The sequence below is a fragment of the Protopterus annectens genome, chromosome 1.part1 (assembly GCF_019279795.1).
Source record: "Protopterus annectens isolate FY-2018-M chromosome 1.part1, PAN1.0, whole genome shotgun sequence".
Taxonomy (NCBI): Eukaryota; Metazoa; Chordata; order Ceratodontiformes; family Protopteridae; genus Protopterus; species Protopterus annectens.
The window spans coordinates 982,926,352-982,933,467 of NC_056726.1; positions in this window are offsets into that span (position 1 = coordinate 982,926,352).

Here is a 7,116-nt window from a genome sequence, read left to right on the forward strand (position 1 = left end):
CACAAAACGGCTCTGTGTTTTTTTTTTTTTTTTTTTTGCACTCATCTTATATACTGTGACTTTAGCAGTTTCAAAAAACTGTACTGCCTGCTGCTGTTTTAAGTAGTTAATTGCACTGTATTACATTATATATGTCTTGTAGGGCCAGTTTAGGTCATTTGTGTGGTCTTGTCGCACTTGGGGCTCCAAGCCAGTTATTCTACACTAAGAACATGTTTTTCTGCACCCTTGTGGCAGAAGTGTGTTGGTCTAATCTGCCCGAGTTGGGGATTGCTGGTGGAAGGCTTATTGTGTGCTTTTCTGATTGGTAGTTAGCTTAAAACTTGTTTCTCTTTGCTCATATTTAAGCCTCGTGTTTGCATGGTGCTGTACTTGTTAGTAATATCCTGTATAGACACAAAAGCCTAGAAGCTCAGTTTTTCCCTAAACAGCTGTCAGTGAGAAACCCTGTCAATCTTTTCTGCTGCTATAGGAGCATCTCAGTTGCGCATTGAGCAGCGTTGGCTTATTGATCAACCTTATCTTACATAAAGTGTATAGGTCTATCTTGTAGTCTTGGAGCAACCAGCACAGTCCTGTCAAATAACACGTTCCCTTCTCTAATAAAACATACAGTAAGAACCTGCTATCATGGACAGGCAGTTTCCTATCATTTCTCCGGTCAGTCAGTGTAGCAGTTCTCATGTATAGTGACAACCACTTACTCATGAAACCAATACTTTATGTGAGAGATGTAGTTACACTTTGAAATTGGAGACAAGACTGTCACATAAGGACAAACTGAATATGAAACTGATCATCAGCACACAGTGACTTCCTACTCCTAAATAAGGAGACGACACACAAATCCACATATGCAGAGGTACTCAATAGTAACTTACCAAAAGATCCGAGGCCTCCCAAACAGAAACCACTTACACACATAACAATGCAAAATACAACCACAACACATGACGTACACACCAGTGTCTCACTAAATAAGCCCATAAGGCATAAGATCAAAAAACCTAATGTATCATAGGTGACTTCAGTGTGAGACACACGGATGTTCTCCCCACGAGGCTAGATAAAGAGTGGGTTACAGTTAGCTGCTTGTCAGGTGCCAAGATCCATCAAGTCACTCAACCATAAGTACCAGTATAACCCCATCATTGTCCATGTGGGAGTGAATGACTTGAGACGTACTTCACTGGATTATGTGAAGAGAGGCATGACTGAGCTGTCAGACTGTGTCACAGGCAGATGTAGTCCTTGCCTTAAGTAGCATTCTACCTTCTCCCAAGGATACTGCTACAATACAAACAAAAAAAAATGATTGACTCTATGGCTTAGTTTCTGATGTCAGACGAAGGGGATCCAATATCTTTCAGCCTGGGAAAACATGCGTGACAGGCCATGCTGCTTTGCAAGAGATGGTGTGCACCTGTTTCCTCTAGGCTTTCAGATACTAGCAAAGGCATTAGCCACCCCTATCATTTTTATATATAGTGAACTGGTTTACTACAAGACTTGCTTTTTGCATGAGGCTTTTTTTAAACATACTACCTCCAAAGTCTCATCAGCTCAGAAGAAAGGCAAATGCATTGAATGTCTTTTCTATGACTTGGTGGAATTATGTAGAGATTAGAGTAGGGGCAGGGTCCACATGGGTAAAGGTGCATAACGTAAAGCCCCCCCCCCTTTAAAAATGCCTTAAAGTCATACGTTTTGCATTTATCTATGCACTGACCATTTCAAAAATGACCATTTCAAGCATTCTTCAGTGTTGAGCGGCTGGATGTAGAGAAATTCCAAAGTAGGACAATAAAATCCCTATAAAGGTTATGTATTTTATTTATGTTTTATTTGAACTGAATCTGTTAATCAGGGTAGTGCACTGACCACAAATGGACAGCTACAGTTTCAGCCCTGGAAAAGTACATAAACAAAAGTAAAGTATACAGTACATACAGAACATCAGTGAAATGCAATGTGTACAACAAGGTTAGAGTATTGTTGCAAGGTAAGTATAGTTAAACACCCAGTATTAGAAATCATTTACATTATACAGTTAATTGAACTTGAAATAAATTTAAACAGTATGGAAATTGTATGTACACTGTGTACAGGAGAATCAAACATTAAGATAAGTGTGATACACAGAGGGATAGAAAGAGTAATAAAGTTAATAAACAGATGGTAATTTGACCAATGCATAACAATGACATTTAGCAAGTTTCAGGAGATTTGTTCTCGGTTGTGTCCAGAAGACTGAGTGTGAGGATATTTATTTAAGATAAATGGGAATAAATCGACCAAGAATAGAGAAGCAGTGATCTGTGAGGTGCAGCTTGGTCTGAGGTTATTAATAAGGGAGTTGAATGGTCAGGATTCTTTTGGATGCTCTCAGTTTAATTTCTTCAAATCTTTTGGGTTTCTAATACCATGATGGGAATGGACCCCATTCCTAACTCAAAGTACGATTAAAGTTCATGAAATTAATATTGTTTCAGTCTTTGATGTTAGCCAAAAGTGCTCTTTGCAGCACCCACAATATGCCCAGAAATGTCCACAAATAACAATGTAAATATGACTGTAAATTCTATTTTAAGACCCATTTCTACTACTACAATTGGAGTTGTCTGGTTATCCTTCCTCCACATTGCCCTTATTTTGGCTTGCAAAACCTGATATTTTATTTCCCTCTGTATTTAAAACACTGTAATCATTGGATCTAGTGATTTCAGTCATCAATGCTGCTTTTGTCTTCTTTTCATGGGCTACTATTTTTTTTTTTTGAACTATTGGTAATGGGTGATCCCATGTGCTATATATATACTTCATTTTCTGTAACACTTCATGGCTCATGTTTCCAGTGCTTCTCTGTTACTTCAGTGTTGTAATGTTTGCATGTTGCCACATTATTATGCCTTTCAGTATACAGGCCCTCTGCCATTAGTGTATCATACCCAGCAGCAAGATGTGCAGCTGATTTCATTTATGTTTTACAAAACCTGCATTTGTCTGATGTTCTTCATCTCACATTGCTGCAGTCCTTACACTTGGGTATAGCGCTGTCCTCGGTCGGCCCGAATACCAAAGTATATGGCTGACGCCGGTCATGGCGCATTAAACTGACGCCAGGACGTCAGGGTATAAATGCGCATGACCGACGTCATATCCTCAGTCTTTTTTGCCGCGTGGTCCGATGCAGAAGCAAATTTGCGAGTGCAGGTTGGCGTCCTGAGATTTTCCGAAACCGGAGTTTCAGACCGAATCCAAGTTGGCTAAGTACCCCGTTGGGGAATATTTTGGTTTTTCTTGCCTCAGTATTTTACCGGATGTCAGAAAAGTAAATAACTGTATTTCTTGCGGGAAACAGATACCACATAGGGACTTCCACAGCTTGTGTATACCGTGTTTAGGGCCTGAGCACGACGTTGTTGGGTGTTCCTCTTGCGCTAGATTTAACAAACGCATTCATAAAGAGGAGATTAGACTGCGCTAGGTTAGTCTTCGGAAGCGGTGCAATTACAAAATGCCGCCGGATGCTCCGACGCCGCCCTCAAGAAGCGCAAGGACAAAACACCTAGGCCTAGGTTAGAGGCACCAGCCGACCCGGACGTCGGTTCTTTAGAGGGCACGGTTGTGCCAGAGGCCCAAACAGAAGTTTCCTAGAGTCCCAGGGGAGACTTTGTTGTTACAGGATGTGTCTTCACAGGAGGTAGGCCAGGCTGAAGGGGCTTCTCAGGTAGCTGTTCTCCCATCTCTGCCTAAGGTGGTTAGGCCTTCCCCTACTGTTACAAAGGCTTCTTCCAAGAGTAGGCCAGGTTCAGCTGTAGCATGCTCCTCCTAGTACTTCAGGCCCTGTGCCCAAGAGACATATGCTTAAGATGGCTGAAGATTTAATTACTATGATTAGGGGTTCTATGCCCCCTCCTGACAAAAGGCCTAGGGTGGATCCTGAATTTGGGAATTTTGAACAGGATTCTGATATTTCTGAGTCTTCGGCTGAGGATTTACAGGAGTTTTCTCATTATTCTGACTCTGATGTGGATGACTCCACCCCTTCTGCTTCTCCTCCTGAGGATTTTTCATTCTCAGAGACTCTCCATTCCATGAGGGAACATTTTAAATGGGAAGGTCAGGATTTCTCTGATTCCAGGAAAAGACTTAGGGAATTTTGTTTCTACCTCAGCATAGGCCTTTAGCTATACCCCCTGTTCTTTCTGTGGTGGAAGATGTTTTTGCAGAGGCTTCCCTTAACCCTGATTCTTTACCTCCCGCTCCTGTTAAACCAGACAGATACTATAGGGTGCCTGAAGCTCACAAGTATCTCTTTAAAAGCCCTAGGGCAGATCCAGAGACAGTTACTCAGGGGCCTAAAGGGGTTAAGGCTTCTGTGGCTAAAAATCCAGTTCCTCAGGACAAAGAGGCAAGAGCTTTAGACAGATGGGGTAAGAAAGTGTATACTTCTTCAACTTTAGCCATGAGGGCTTTAAATTGTCAATTCCACATGCTGAGATATCAAATCTATCTCCTTTCACAGTTAAAGTCTAAGGTAGATGCTCTGGCAGAAGGTATTGAATGTAAGGAGTTACAAGATCTGGTACATGTGTCTGAACAGGTGGGTAAGCATTCCTTACAATGTGGTTTTGATGCTGTACAGGCCTCTTCCAGGGTGGCTGCCACTGGTACTGTCCTTCGCAGGCACGCCTGGTTACGGGATCAGAATTTAGCTGAGCATGTTAAGTCAAGGATCTTGGATGCCCCTTTACAATCTGATGTGTTGTTTGGTTCGCCTGTTGAAGCAGTTTTAAAGAAAATGGAGGACAAAGCTAAATCTATGCACACTGTTAAAGATTTTTTACAGGTTCAACCACCAAAGTTTAGCAGAAACTGGCCAAGCAAGGCGTGGACATACCCTTCTTATGATTCCCAGTCTAGGGGTAGGTCTAGGCGTGCTAGGGGCAGAGCTCAGGGTTCCTTTAGATCCAGGACACGGGGCTCACCTGCACAGTCTTCAGGGGAGGGCAGGGGTCAGCCCTTTCGTAGACAGACACAATGACCTACCTTTTCAACTGCCAGAACCTCCACGTCTCGCAGCACCTTTAGGAGGAAGACTGACACTTTTCAAAGAGAACTGGAGTTTAATTACCCAAGACAGATGGGTATTGGATATCATTCACCACGGTTACAGGTTTTATTTCCATACCTTACCACCGCTCAAGGGCATGCCAGATATTCCGCCCAACACAAATTGGAAGCTCACAGACAAATATCCATATTGACACAGATAGGGGCCATACAACCGGTGCCTATGGCAGAAAGGGGCCTAGGATTTTACTCGCCTATTCCTAGTACCAAAAAGGGGAACACGTGGAGACCAATTCTGGATTTGTCTATCCTCAACACCTTTCTGGACATCCCCAAGTTCAAGATGCTGACATTGCAACAGCTTTTACCCCTCCTGGGCAAGGATCACTGGATGGTAACTTTGGATCTCCAAGAGGCTTACCTTCATGTCCCTATCACTCTAAGCTGCAGGAAGTATCTGCGTTTTCGAGCTGGAGATTCACACTATCAATTCTCTGCATTGCCCTTTGGCTTATCCACTGCACCCAGAGTATTCACAAAAGTCCTGGCTCCAGTGATAGCTTTCTTCAGACGGAAAGGAATACAGATCTACCCTTATTTGGACGATTGCCTGATTCTGGCTCAGGGCAAGGACGAACTTCTACAGCATTTAAAGTATGTGATAACAGTGCTAAGATGCCTAGGGTATTCTGTGAACGAAACAAAGTCCAGTCTAGTACCCTCTCAGGACATGTGCTTTCTGGGTGTGAGACTGAATACAGCAGCCCAGATGGCCTTCTTAACCCCGGACAAACAAAAGAATCTTTCCCTTTACTTCCAACAACTATCACATCAGTCCGGGCTGACTGCAAGGACAGTCCTTCAAGCCTTAGGGTTCATGGCATCTTGTATTCTGGTGCTTCCCAATGCCAAACTGCATATGAGGAAGCTACAATGGTATCTCAAGAATCTATGGACACAGCACTGCCGATCTGGACACTGTCATTCCAATAATACCTTGCATCCAAAAAGAATTCTTGTGGTGGGCTCAGCAATGTCACCTAAACAAGGGACTTTCTGTGACCCGGCCGGAGGCAAGTCAGATTCTAACAACAGATGCCTCAGACAAAGCTTGGGGGGCTCATCTCAATGGAAAATGGATACAGGACAAGTGGCCTGCCAGACTACAACATCTACATATCAACCTAAAGGAGATGTTAGCAGTCCAGTTTGCATTAACAGCTTTCAAGGAATTACTTCTTCCGGGACAGGTGTTGATTCTAACAGACAACACAACTGTCATGTGGTACATCAACAAGCAAGGGGGTACACATTCTTACCCTCTATGCAGACAAGCAATGATTCTATGGGAAACGGCTCTCAGTCTACAACTGGATCTTCAGGCAAGGTTTCTGCCGGGGGTGCAGAACTCCTTAGCAGATGTGTTAAGCAGGCAAATCATGGATCCCCACGAGTGGAAACTGGATCCTCAGGTATTTCAGCAATTAACAGTGTCATGGGGAACACCAGACATAGATCTGTTCGCTTCTCCTCTAAACCACCAGCTGCCAAAGTTTTGCACAAAAAGGATACACCAGGCAGCTTGGAAAACGGATGCTCTTTCTTTCAGTTGGAAAAATCTTCATGTATATGCCTTTCCACCACTTCCTCTACTTCTAAAGGTTCTGCTAAAGGTAAGCCAGGACAAACCAAGAATGATCCTGATAGCTCCAGATTGGCCCCGACAGCATTGGTACCCACTACTGAGAAATTTAATAAGGAAACCACCGTGGCCCCTGCCTTTAATTCCTCAACTGTTGTCTCAAAAGGACGGTCATTTACTCAATGTCAAGCTTCACTCTCTTCATCTCGCAGCATGGCATATCCTGTTTTAGCTCATAGCAGGGCTCAACTTCCTCAACAAGTTTTGAATGTGATTATGGAAGCTAGGAGACCTAGTACAAGGAAAGTGTATGCAGACAAGTGGAAGAGATTTTTGCTTTGGAGTGCAGCAAAGGGTGTGGATGTTTCTGAGCCTGATTTAAGTGTGGCTCTTCTATA